Source organism: Acomys minous, assembly GCF_964271855.1.
Source record: "Acomys minous genome assembly, chromosome: 12".
NCBI lineage: Eukaryota > Metazoa > Chordata > Mammalia > Rodentia > Muridae > Acomys > Acomys minous.
In genome coordinates, this window is record NC_140493.1 from 28,408,554 (window position 1) to 28,423,321 (window position 14,768).

A 14,768-nucleotide genomic window follows, 5' to 3' on the forward strand; every position below is an offset into this window, starting at 1 on the left:
TTCAAGTGACTGAGGCCCATTTTTTCTGTTGAAGTAATAATTTCCCTTTCATAATGTTATCTGCCCATAAATGTTAATCATGTAAAATTATCCTCACAACAATTTTAATGTTTAGTTAAAAAATTTTACTATAGCTTAACTAACTTAATATGTAAAAGTAAGCATTATACTTCGATAGCAGTATCTTTAAAAGAGAGAGAGAGAGAAGTAAGCCTTTATTTTCATGTTTCCCAAATTAATCTGGCTGAATTGGTTGCTTTGAGAGGTTATTAGTCAAAGAGACCAAATCCCATATCCTTATTTGATTTCTCCAACTCTTCCTTGGCTTCAGCTGTGGCTGGGCCTACAGCGGCTGCAGGAGAAGCAATGGTGGCTGCAGCCACAGGGGCAGATCCAAGTGCAGATGGATCAGCAAAAAAAAAAAAAAAAAAAAAAAAAGAGCTTGATCTTCTCAGCAAGAGGGAAGGTATAGTCAGTCTCCACAGAGAAAGCCAGGACCTCTTATACCCATTGACAGTAGAGCGTGTCACTGAGAGGTGACAGTCGGATAACCAATCTGCAGACAGACGCTGGCGACATTTTGAACACCCTCTAGGAAGCCAGAGTGCAGAGTCTGCTTGGTGATGTCAAGCACTTCAGGCTTATATAAATGCTGCCATTGTCAGACACCTGCTGGATGATCGGCCCAAAGGAGAAGGGGGAAGAGGGAGATGCTCAGCATGTTCAGCCCCGTGGCTTCGCTGGCTCCTACTTTGTCCCCAGTTTTTATCAGTGGCACATCGCTCAGAATTTCAGCTCCAGTACCTCTGGAGATTCTAGTGGTGATGCCCAAAGCCTGGGACAACAAGGTCTTCTTGGGCCCCAGACCCATGTTCTGACCTGAGACAGTGACCTCACAAGGGTAGATGGCACCAGCACGGGCAGCAGCCGGTACCTCATCAGCTAGCAGCATGTCCCTAATTTCGGTGAGATCCTCCTTGGAGAACACAAAGCCCACATTCCCCCGGATATGATGTAGCAGTTTCTCCAGAGCTGGGTTAGTTTTCCAGGTGGCCCACGATGGCCTTTGTGCAGGATGGTATTCTTGGTCATCAGCACCACGACTTTCCCTCGCAGGAACATGCGGATCTGCTGCGTCTGCTCGGAGCCCACATTGTCTGTTCCCACAAAGAAGCATTTGGGGTAATCATCCAAAAGTTGGATGATCTTAAGGAAGCAGCTACCCTGTCTTCCCTGGGTACCACAGAGGTGCATCAGGGATTGCCACACAGGGCTTAAAGACAATGTCACTCTAATGAGGATGCCTGGTGAGAGAAGCCAATAGAAATATCTTAATGTCTGGAGTATAAAAGTAACTAACTATAACATCTAAGAGATGATTTTTAAAAAAAATATCAGTACCAGATATTATGATTACTGAAGTGGATCCATGAAAAGAAATCTCAGCCCTCCAGATAGATCAAAACACATTTTGATATAAACAAAGTGTTGTAGGATGGGAGAGGAGAGATTGATAACGCCTGTAGTGCAGCCTAGAGTGAATATCTTTATCCAAAGTTCCTCTGAGCGATCACTTCAAGCCGCTGTCCCTCTAATCCAAGTCCTCCTCAGCACAACTTGACAAATTGCTGCATTTTTTCCAACTCATCTCTTTGCCCGTACTCTGTCTATTTGGCCTTCACGTTATTTCCTTCATCATTGCTTCCTTCTGCTCCTCAGCTTGCCGTTCTCAGTTAAAGTGCAAAAATGGCTCAGTGCACACGCATGAAGTCCATATGTATTATGTAAACAGTTCATGGCTAGATGGTTGTAGTGAATTTTCCTAGCTCCAGCCATTATTTCTTTTTTCTTCTAATATATACTTCATTTTCTAGCCATACCAGATAGCTCCACTTATCTATACTATTATTTACATTTCCTTTTTTTTCACATCCAAGCGTTTACAGTCAATATCAGGCCCCCTGGAACTGGGTAGTCCTGAGCTACAATGTGGGTTCTAGGAACTCAACCTGGGTTTTCTACAAGAGTAGTAAGTGCTCTTACCTCGGAACCATCTCTCCAGACCCTTTACTGAATTAAGTTAGTTCATATTTTTTGAGTTTGGTTTCTTCGGATATTATTTATTTCAAAGTATAAAGGAAGTCAAATAGAACAATATGGACGCTTCATAAATAAGTGCAAAATTCAGTGCTATTTTTGGCTCTCTTCCTATGTGTGTACCCTATAGTCCCTTTGTCCATGGAAGACATGACTCATTCTCTTCTAAAATCATATTTATATCATTCTGTGGAGTTTTCTTCCTTTTCTTTTGGGCTCTGAGTAAAAGAAGAAATATTCCTTTGCTTATAGACTAAAGAAAAATTTTTTTCTTGTTTAATTTGTCGAATCAAGGCCAAAGTATATAAAATCTGACAGCTTTCTATTAGGCATTTCATTCCATGGTCCTTTCTCATGTTTGTCCTTATGTGCATCAGAGATTGAGGTTTAGATGACAGCCGGAATTGCTTTGACTGTTAGTGTCACTGAGCTTTACTTCTTAGAGGTACATGAAATAAGATCCTTAAATAATTTAGTTTTGTTGTATACAGAGAGAAAAATATGATAGTCATACGTAGCTTATAGAAAAATGTTGTGTTGAAATAGTATACAGTAGGAACAATATGACCACTTAGTGACAAATGCCAAAAGATATATATGTATATACATATATACCCATATACACATATATATGTGTGTGTATTGTTATTGATTAGATATATGTAAATAGGAAACATTGCATGACAAGTTAGCATTGTGATATTTTAAAATATCTTTACTAAGGGCAATAGTAGTGTCAATTTAAAACAACTTTAAAGGAAAGTAATAAAATCTATAACTTCCAAATTAAATTTTTTATATTTTTATTTTATTTATTTTTAAACTTCATATATATTTATTTTCTAAAAACATTTTTTACATGTAATTTATATTATTCCACATATATACAATAAACTACCTGTAGCAAGAATAACCATGACACAATCAGGAATTTTATAATTGTTACATTCCCAGTATTTTGGATATTTGTATTTGACAGTCTTGAAAAAAACATCTTTCCTATCTTGGTGTGTCTAAAATTATGAATGTAAATCAATATCTATCATATCTCATCACTATCAACTTTAAACATCTATCTATATCTAAAAGCATCTTAACCCCTAAACAACTAAGCTTCATTGTAAAACCAAATTACCTGGTTTTCAACTCCATGAGTGACTTGAGAAGGAATAAACTTGATTATCTGAGTATTCCAGGAGTGCAGGTTAGTAGCTTTCCAAATAAGAAGATGACAGAGACAGTTTTCTACCTGAATAGTCACCCAAAACTCTCTATAACATTGGAACATTTTCTTCAGCCTTCTGGCCCAAAATATCTGACAGACATATTTGTGAGGCAGGAACTGTTGAGGACTTATTTATCCTGTGTTAGCAGAGTTTGGCCATCATCTCTGCCTGCATCCAAGCTTGCCTTTTTTAAGGCAGAATTCTGTCTGTGGTAGAAACAAGGACATTTTGCCCAGTGGCTTGTTTGCCACATTTGAAGTAATCTCCATAAGGAGGTTCTCTGATGCCCATCATCCTCTTTGATCTCAAAGGCTTCAAATTAAATTTTATCTGTAAAAATAAGTTAGTCCTCTTGCTTCAAGTGGCCCAGGAATACGTTGATGGTGGTTGCTTTACTTACTTCCCTGCTGCTGCAACAAAATAGTCAGTGATGTAATTTAAGGAAGGAGGGCTTATTTTGGCTCACAGTTGAAGGCACAATCCATTGAGATAGAGATTGGGCAGGAGGTTTATTTAGGTCACGTTGTGTCTGTGGTCAGGGAGCAGAGTTGAGTACCCTGTCATGTTTGTCCTCTTAATTCATCCAAGGACCAGAGCCCATAAAATAGCACTGCCTGCATTTAGCTTAGCTTGCTCCTTCTTATCTAAGTCAACCTAGAAACTCCTTCACAATTTCTTCCAGAGTTTTAGCTCCTGGGTCATTCTGGATCTGTCATGTTAAAAAAAAATCAAGGTTACTCTTCACAATGGTGGCGTTCGATCTTTTCTACTCAGCTTATGCTTATGTTTAATCTCAAAGAAAAATAGATAATCAATTACAGATGTCCATTTCTGAAGCCAGTGTGAAATAAAAATAAATTGGTACCAGATAGAACTGCTTGTTTATTTCAAGGATAAACAATTAGTTTGACTGCAGACCGAGGTAACCATAGTCTACAGCAATTTACTATATAGTACAAAATAGCTAGAATTAGTCACTTATTTCCAGCTCAAGGAAATTGTACATGCTTGAAAGAGATGAACATACTGATCACACTGATTCAATCATGTTATACATTGTATATGGAGCAAGTAATTCTCTGTCTCATAAATATGTACAATGTTTTGTGTCAAGTACAAACAAAAAGTAAGTATATACATGGATCATAAGGAAAAAAAAGTTTTTTAAAAAAATAAAGCAGAATACCACAGGCAATTCACTGTATTTTCTAATAAAATGAGGCTATATGAGAAGGGGTGCATTTATTTGTAAGCAGCTATCTTTGATTCGTCTGCATGGTACCCTATTTAAGCACTCCCACTCTCTGCTCACTGACAACTCAGTGTCAGGAAGGAAAGCTGGCATTGTAGTGGGAACAGATGTGCAGTCACTTCCTTCCCTCCAGCTTGCCTAAAGCTATCGATAAAATTAGCAGTCTATACTAACACTGAGGTTTTGGAACACTGCCTCAAAAAAGCAACATTTAGAATGAGACATTGTCTCAGAAATCCTATACTAAGTGGAAAGGCCCTTCTTGCCTCTGGTTGAATATAAGTATTGGGAGAAGACAGACTGTGTGATCACATTGTAGTGGAATTTTTTTTTAATGGCGTGAGAATTTAGACTCTAGCTGCCCACCAATGGTAAATACTGTGTTCACATTACTTATTCTGTGTCTCTAGCTCAGCTCCCTTTTCATTCTCTTCTCTGGTTTAGAATCTCCAAATTTTGGTGATGATTCACTGCATTCTAGTATGATTTAATTCTGAGTCTCCCAGGAAAGATGAAACAAACAGCAAATGCTTAGACGGATTTCCCTGAAGTTTGAGCCACTTGGTGGAGGAATATTTTGTCACCTGTGCAGATGCTGTGGTGTCTCCTTTACAGGTTTTGGTTTTGGTCTCTACAGTTATTTGGATTATCTGTTCTCACTTATTATGCTATGTACAAAATTCAGTAATAAATCATTGAGTTACATTCTCCAGGAACAACAGAAAGAGATTTAAAACTAAAATAACAACAACAACAACAACAACAACAACAATAACAATAATTTTAAACAGAGTGTTACTAACTTAAATAAGTCTGTTTTAAGTAGGTTCAGGTCAAAGGCATGATTTAATTATTTTTATTCATCAAATGTGGTCTTGTCATTTTAATGTTTAAGGTAGTTAAAAATTCTCTAAAAATCAATGAAAGAATTATTCATGTTAACTATGGGACGGCAGATACGAGATGTTTTGAGGGAAATTGCCATCGAGGCATGTTTTTACATTGTTTGATCCTGCAGCAGCTGGCTTCTTCCCATTTACATGGAGTGGCTCCATCTTTCTCTGGTGTTCTCCTGAAAATAGTGGTTTCTTCTGCAGAGCAGAAACCCTGCCTCTGAAATGAGATCAGATTTTCAGTTGCCTCTAAATGAGCATCGTTTTAGCATTTTCTCTTCTCTAAAGGAGCTCATCAAGTAATTGCTCTCTAATAGCAGGCAAGTAGGATGACAAGCTGGGCGAGGCATGATGAAGCTAATGAAAATTTAAAGTCACCTCCATTCTCCGTTGGCTGGAAAAAGCCCATCAGAACAATGACACTTTCCACAGATAATGACATACCCCCTAAGATAATTGAAGGTAACACTTGCAGGAAGCACAGCGATCCTCCTGCTCCCCCCAAAAAAGCCCGTTCAAATTCAGAATAGTTCCTGGAATGCTTTCTGATTTTCCTGTGCTAAACAGCACTGCAATTTGACAATTTCAAAGGTGAAAAGAGACTGAGATCCCTATATTTAACTATAACTAATCTTGTAAATGTTTGATACAATGTCTACGTAGCCTATGAGATTTTCACCTAAAATCTTTGCTTTTAGACCTTGAAATGGTTCCATGTATTTCTGATTATGTTCCAGGAAACTTTCCTTTAAAAAAATGAGACATCTTTTATATTACACAATGCAGAAGTTTTTTTTTTCTTCAAGGAAGGATCTTTTTTTTTAAACCCAACAACAGATATTGAAACAGTGATATACGGACACATGTTTTATCTTAGGAAGTGGTTCCACAGATTTCTACAGAAGCTATGGAAATTGAGAAAGGAGAAAAAGCCAAAAAGGGAAGGAAATAATGGATTACCTGTGATGTATAAATGATTAAGGCTTAAATCTTTGGGGAGTTTTTTAAAAAGAACTGTGAGGAATGGCCTCAGTATTACCTCAACAATGGAGGAAGCAGCATTATTTATTTATGTCCTAGGGTTTTGGGAAATCCTAGAAGGTACCAGGAGTTCAAGGCCCAGCCTAAGGGATCTGCACTTTGAGTGGGGGGAAGCTGTTGATTCCAAACACCAGCCCCACAGCATTTGGAGGGGATGACAGCATGGACCAGGAGGTTTCGGTCTGAGTATAGCATCTCTAAGGTCTGTTGCACCATCACATTCTCAGATGCCCCTCTTTAAAGATTATCTAGGTATTTCCCATTTTCTATGTATAATAAATATATAACTATATATGCATAAATTACTCTTGGAGAAAGATTAGGAAGATAGCCTTCAAAGTGATAGAGTTGAGAAACAGCTCAGATTTGGACACTGGCACGGCATAATAATAACAGCATTATAGTAGCAATATCCTTGAGAAGCTTTGATTTCTGTTGCTGGTGTTAAGAAGTATTCTTGTTGGACCCTTATTTATTTATCGTGTATCCAAGGTCACCATAGTGTATCAGCCACTATCACAACTCTTGCAGTCATGTCTTCTTGGCTGTCATCCTTGCTGTTTATTTTTGTCACAGTTTTATATACTGTATTATGGCCCTGTTTCTCAAACTGACACTAAGGAGTCAGTTTCCATGAAACACTTCCTACTATCTTATAGACCTATGGAAAATGATGGAACTTCTTAGCAACATTGATAGTCCCAACACTAGAGTGTGTTCCTTACTATTTTAGTGAAAAGGAATGTCCCTTAGCCCCCCCAAAACATAGATAACTGGAAGGTTTCTGACTTCATTCTTTTTTTTAACGTATCTGTGTATATTTTAATTAAAAATTCAAATTAAAATATAATTACATCACTTCATCCTTTATCTGCCCTCTAAATCCTCCCATCTCTACGTATCCCGCTCAAATTGATGGCCTCTTTTGATCATTATTGTTACTATATATATATATATATATATATATATATATATATATATATTGTCACTATATATATATATATATATTGTATTGTATATATATTGTATTGTATTGTATATATATAACTACAATTTTCTGAGTCCATCCAGTGTGGCTCATGTACATAACTTTGTATTGGATTCCCCAGTTAGGGGGCTCATCCCTGGAAGAGGCTAATTCTCTCTCTCTCAGCAGTCATTAGCTCTTGTAGGTTTTGTTTGGTTTTGTTTTTTGTTTTTGGTCTAGAGGTGGGTCTTTATGAGACTGTTTGCCCTTTTGTCTTAACATGGTCTTGATTTTATTATTATTCAGGTCTTGTTTCAGCAGCCATATTGATACGGTACCATGGCTGTAGCAATCTCTTTTATTCCTAGGAAATACAGTATTACAGCAGAATTTCTGGTCCCTGGATCTACCATCTTTTCTCCTCCACATCTTCTATGATGGGATTCTGGGAACATCACATATCTTTTTTAATTCCTAATCTTTTGTTCATCATTCTGTAATGGCTCTTACGTATTTCGATTTTGATTACCAGAGAACATCAGTATGTCCAATCTGTAAGAATATCATAATATTTACAGAAAACTGACACTTTAAGAATTCTTAGTCCTTATCCAATCCTATACTCTATGTAAGCCCACTTACCAGATTTTTAAAAAAAAAATAAACAGTTTCTTAATGTACGACCTTTCTCCTCCAGCTATGCTGATATATGATCCTAAACTGTGTTTTTTGAACTGAAATTTAAATAGTCATTTGGAACACAGATAGTTCATATTGTGATGGTTTGTACTTCTCCAAAGGGCAACAAAACATAAAAATATATCTATGATAATATTTGTATCTATATATTCATAAACAAAATATAATAAGTAAGATAGATAATATTATATATTAAGAAGGTGATTGACAAGACACATGTCTATGATTTCTTACATAGTTGATAATCAGGATGGTTTCTTTTTGTCAGTTTGATACAAATTAGAGTCAGCTAAGGAGAGGGCGCCTCAATTAAGGAACTGTCTTCATTGGATAAACCCGAAGGCACATCTGTGAAACATTTTGTTGATGAATGAGTGAAGTGGGAGGGCCAAGCCCGTTGTAGGCAGTGCTAACCCTGGATGCAGAAGAAAGCAAGCTGAGACAGTCTTAGGGACTCCATGGTCTCACCTCAGTTCCTGTTTCCAGGTTCTTGTCTTCTGCTCCCAACCTGGTTCCCTTCCATAAGCAGAAACACACCTTTTTGTAGCCTATAAGCAGAAATAACCTTTTTCCTTTCTCAAGCCTGTTTTAGTTATAATGTTTATCAAGAAAACAAACAAACAAATATAACAAAAGAAAACAACAAAAAGCAGACAAAGACAACAAATTATTAGGATGGAAACATGTCAGCTGAACTCAAGCAGGCATTCTTTTGTTTTCTTTTTTTCTTTCCTTTTTTCAAGACAGGGTTTCTCTGTGTAGCCCTGGCTGTCCTGGACTCACTTTATAGACCAGGCTGGCCTCGAACTCACAGAGATCTGCCTGCCTCTGCCTCCCGAGTGCTGGGATTAAAGGTGTGCGCCACCACCACCAACTCAAACAGGCATCCTTAAACTCAACATTATTGAAATTTTGTGCTCTGTAGTCTGTGCTTTGAAGGATGGTCTGCATTATATGCTGTTTGTCAGAATCTATGACCCCTTCCTACCAGATACTAACAGCACACCCTTTTCTCTGCTATATTGTGTCAGTCTATAATGCCTCCAGGCATTGGGACAGTTATCAAACTAACATGTATCAAAATCACCTACAGAATTTATTAAATCACATGTTCCTGGCTTTCCAAGTGAGATCTGAGAATTAGTTTCCCCCAAATAATATGAATAAATGTGACTGTAGTGTGAATCCGTTGGGATTGTTTTTGTTAATTCAATAAAATAAGGCTAGAATTGTGACTATAAGAAATGCGATGCTGCTTGGTTTCGTCAGTGAAGAAGGGGGAAGTCAATGCATAGGTTAGTGAAAATGATGATGAGTAGAAGCAGTTAGATTAAGAGCAGATCTCAGATGAAATAACTTCTGAGACAGCCCAGAAAGTCTCAGTCCATAATCTGTCACCATTGAAAGCACATGCTCAGCAGATTTGTCATAATATTACAGTAGCTCTCAGGCCAGAGTGTTTTTAGAGTTCAGGGTCCTTACACTGAGAAGGAAGCTGAAACTAGTGTTTAAAATGCCTATACAAATATCAATGCCAAAAGAGATTTGTAGCTGAGGAAATAGATATCATGCTGCAAACTGTCCTTGGTAAGCCTTTCAAAATCAACTATGGTATTGGACAATCTGTCAGAACAAAATCAACATTTTTTCTAATTAACATAAAAATCACTAATTTTGGAGGTCATATGCCTGATCAATACGTTGTTAGATTTCCACTAGGTTACTGGAGATAACACCTCTGGAGATTATGACAACAGTTCCCTAGGATGTTTTTGAAGAAACTTGTAGCTTTGGCTGAAACATCGAGTCTTCAATGGAGCCTACGACTGGTCAGCCAAATAAGCATACATAATAACTAACTGGGATAAAATGGTTGGCATCTCTGTCTTCATGTTATGTCAAGTTATTTTTTGGTCTTAACCCTTGAGTGAGATTCTGCTTCATGCCACTACTGCACCAATGAACATACCTTGCCAGGAAGATCATTATTATAGTTCAAAGGATTCACATCTGGATAAGACTGATGATTTCTTTTCTTCTTTGGTAGTGTGCACAACACCTTCTAGCACAATGAAAGCTTTTCAGTGGAGATAAAGCTTCTAGGTTAATGCAAGCTAAATTTCTGGTTGTTTTTATAATTTAAGTATATGAAGTCTTCACCAATAGGGTCTTACATTCATGTTCTTTGTCATTATATTTTATTATTTAAAACAATAAGCTTAAATATATTTTCATCACATTCTTTTCCTTTCCTAAGTCCTTTCAGGTACTCTATCCTCCCCTATGCACCCAATTCTGTCTCAAAAAACAAGAAATTCACCTTATTCACCAGTTCTGTCTCAAAAAACAAGAGAACAACAAGTACACAAAAACAAACAAACAAACTCCCAATACAACAACAAACCCCTCAAACCAATAAAACAAAATAAAATCACTCCCAGAAACCAACCAAACAAACAAAAGCCCCACCAAACTGTAAGCAAATAATAGCACACAACAAATGTGGATTCTGTTCTATATTGGTTAACTACTCCTGAACACAAAACCTGTCCTGGAGTGGTTGTAATACCTACTGTCACTCTACTGGAGAAAACTGATTTTTGTACTCCCAGCACATCTAAGTAACAGTTCAGTTGTTAATATTTACCCTAATGGCTAGGTTTTTATTTATTTAAAAATTAGCAAAATAAAATATAACAATCCCCTCCCCCCAAAGCCTATCATACCGAAGTTTGACAAGATAAATCAACAGAAGTAAGAGCCCAAGAGAAGGTACAAGAACCGTAGACCCAGTGGTGTGCACACTCAGGAATCCCATAAAAACACTGAACTAGAAGCCACTCTATATCTATATCTATATCTATATCTATATCTATATCTATATCTATATCTATATCTATTCAGGCCCTGTGCATGGTGCTTCAGTCTCTGTGAGTTCATATGGGCTTTGCTCATGTTGATAGATGGTCTTGTTTCCTTGGTGTCCTCCGTTCCTTCCGGCTCTTACACTTTCTGCCTCCTCTTCCACATGTTCCCTGAGATCCAAGAGGAGGAACGTGATAGAGACATCCCACTTAGGGCTGAGTGTTCCACTCTCTTCATAATGTCTGGCTGTGGGTTTCTATTTTGTTCCCATGTGCTGTAGGAGGAGGATTCTCTGACGATAGCTGAACAAGGTAGTCATCCATGAGTACAGCAGAATATTATTAGGAGTCATTTTTATCATTACATTGGTTTCTTGATTTTAGACCAGTATTAATTTGTTTTATGTTAGGTCCATGGGTTATCTAGTCTTAGGCTCTTGGTTACCAAAGCAGTGTCAGGTATGGGCTCCATCTTGTGGATTAGTCTTTAATCAAGTCAAATCACTTACTGGTTGGTTACATGCACAGGTTTTGTCTCACCATTGCCTTATCATATCTTGCAGGCAGTACATCATTGTAGAAAAAGGATTTGTGGCTGGACTGGTGCTTACATTTCTCTTTTGAAAGCATGAAGAGTATGTTCTTTTACCAGAGACACTGGAACAAAGGGGTGAAGGCTTTATGTAGTCACAATTGGACATCTTTATCTTCAATGAGTTGTGTGGGTGTTACCTTCAGCAATAGGGCCTTCCTGTGTGTCTGTGGAGAACAACCTATAGTCTTGGCAATAGCCTGGGTTGATTGGGAATCCCAGTGGGGCCTCCTTGGCCAACAACTTCCTGATACTGGAAACTTTGGTAGCAAAAGTAGGCCAGTTTGGACTTTGTTTCCTCTATTATTTGACAATTTCATTTATATTGTATTCATATGTGTATATATTTTAGAAAATTTCTACTCTATTAGGTTTCTATACTACTCAACTGGCCCTTAATTTTAGCTGTCTTTTCCTGTATTCCCACAACAACCCATTCCCTCCCCCACTTGATCCTTCCATTCCAGCCTTCCCATCGATAACTATCCACTTTATTTCCCTTTCCTAATGTGAACTCATATTTTTAAGGGATACCAAAAATACTGTAAAAAGCTTGTCAAGGGACCCTCCCTCAGGGACCCCAACCCCCTCCCCCAAAGACCCCAGTTTGTTTGACTAGACCAATGCCATGACAAGCTTCAGTGTTTTCACTCTGCCTAACTAGGCCAAGTTCCTAACAATTCCTTGAAAAACCGCAAGTTATGGACAGCTCATGAGTAGCTAATCAGCTTACAGAACAAAATGACTAGATATCATGTTTTTATTACTTCATGGCCTTGGTAAAGAAAATAACTGGCCTCATCCAATCAAATTAAAGGCCAACTCTTAAGTAAGAGCCAAAACCTCAGTGACTTAAAAAAGTCCCCAGTAACCAAACAGCCAATCCTGAATCCCCTCTTATAATCTGACTCAGTTCTGACCAATCAATTAAAGCTTGTCGTACATCCCTCCAACTGTCTATAATTGAGCCTGCATGCTCATTTCAGGGTCGCCCTCTAGAGGAGAGAGGCGATCCTAGCACGCTAGAATAAAAAGGCTCTTTGTTTCCGCCTACTGCCTTGGGGCCATTTCTTCAGCAGATCACCAGGACCCTAACACTTGTATTGTTGAGGGGTCTCACCAGCAAACAGTCTAATAAAGTTAACACATTTCTGACCTTGGGCTTTTATTTGTTAGCCTGTGGTATCTATAAGAGGTACTGTTGCCCCATTATAGTAAAATCTTGTTGAAACTCTTCATATATGCACATGCTTATAATTTAGGAAGTTCAGAAGTAGTAGTCGTTCGTATGACTTTTCCAGAAGACTTTTAATTTCAGTTGCCCCTCCTTGTAATCTCTCTTCTACCCAATCCTCTTATTATTCCTCACGCTTAACTCTTCCTGTTCAGTTATTCTCTCCTTTCCCTCTGTATCATGGCTCTGTTTCTTTCTTCCCTTGAAAGCTCCTTTACTAACTTCCAGACCTTACGGATATTTCAAGCAAAACAGAAATACCCAAAGATTCAAAGCTAACATACAAAAATGAGAGAAAATCTGTAACATCCGTCTTCTTGGGTTTCTCTACTCACAATGGTTATTTCTAGCTCCACGAATTACATTTTTCTTAAGAGCTGAATGATATTACATTATGTAAATTTACCCCATTTTATAATCCAGTCATTTATTGATGGACATTTAGGCTGATTTCATTTCCTGGCTATTATAAATAGAAGAGTCATAGGTCCTCAGGAAACCTACTACTAGTACTCTGCAAATAGAACATAGTATTGGACTGACTCCTAGGAACCTCTCGTTATATTTATACACTAATAGATCCCTCAGCCCTCATCATAATGCTTCTTTCTGCATTAATACAGTGACCAAAAGCTTTTTAAGGAGCAGAGAACATGTGACTTGAAGTACTCAGCAATAAATGGGGCATCTATATTATGCCCTCTCCTCCAAAGGCTCGGAGATCATTGTGGAAGGGGGAGAAGACAGAGAGGTTTATGACCACAAGGGAACAGTATTTTTTCAGACCTAATATGGCAGTTGAATGTATCATGTCACAGTGGTTGTGACAGTAGGAGCAAGATCTGTGTGAACTCAAGCCGGATAAAATTCCAGTATGGAGGGTGAAGTACGTACCAGATCCCATTCCTAGCTGAAGAAATGGCATGTTGGTAATGGACAGCTTCCAAATGAGAGAGAGAGAGTTAACTTATTTTAAGCATTTGGCCCTGGCAGGTCTAACAAGTTCCAGGAGATGACCACACACTCACGAGTATATAGATACCACTAATTGGACTCAATGGTTTAAAAAATGAGTGAAGATGACAAAGTTAGGTGGGTATGAATGAGGAAGGGTGGATCTGTGGGACGAAGAAAGAGGAGGATATTATGTGATTAAAATACAATGTGTGGAATTCTCAAAGAATTGACAAAATACTTTTTACAAAGAACTGCTTAACCAATTCTTACAAGTTAAATGATTGAAAATTGCCCCAATTATATGTCTGTTATTTGGCTAGTTGGGAAAAGGCCGACAATTTATGACTTTTTTTTTTCCTTTGGAAGGGACAAGACTGCAGAATAGATTTATTGCAAACACTAACTTTTCATATACACATCCATGGGCTGTCACAACTGCCTTCTGTAGCTCATTACAGGAATTAGTAAAAGTCTAAAGTTGTTACTATTGTATTTGGAGAGAGGTTTTGAAATTTGCTTTGTGCTGCACAAAGAACCTGTTTGATGTATATTTCATGAGATCCAGCTGAGAGGGAACACGCCATACTGCAGTGTATGAAAGCTTCTAATCAAACATTTATGTCAGCAAGACTTTTCTTCTATAGAAGAAAGACGATGTGATTAAAAAAAAAAAAAACTAAAATAGCATAATAATGCCCTAAAGACATATATCCTATTTAGGCAAGACAGAAGCCAGGGAGCATCCCCAGAAATGGACAGCTACTGACGACTGCACTGAGTCAGGAGCATGGCACATGGGTGTGGCTTTTGAACTTGACTTCCCAGGGAAGACTCTTAACCTCCTCTTGTAGCTTTGAGCCCACAGTCTGTTTCACTGACTGAGTAACAGAGCATTTACAAGTGCTAGCTTTACATTTCCAATGTCATTTTTTTTTTTTTGTATTTG

General features: G+C 37.9%; 1 pseudogene across 1 annotated transcript; it reads right to left on the minus strand.

Annotated features, from left to right (window-relative positions):
• Window positions 1-269: 269 nt before the first annotated feature.
• LOC311579590 (large ribosomal subunit protein uL10-like) lies at window positions 270-1,254 on the minus strand (annotated as a pseudogene). The gene has a single exon. The product of its transcript is annotated as a large ribosomal subunit protein uL10-like (transcript).
• Between the last annotated feature and the right edge of the window lie 13,514 nt (window positions 1,255-14,768).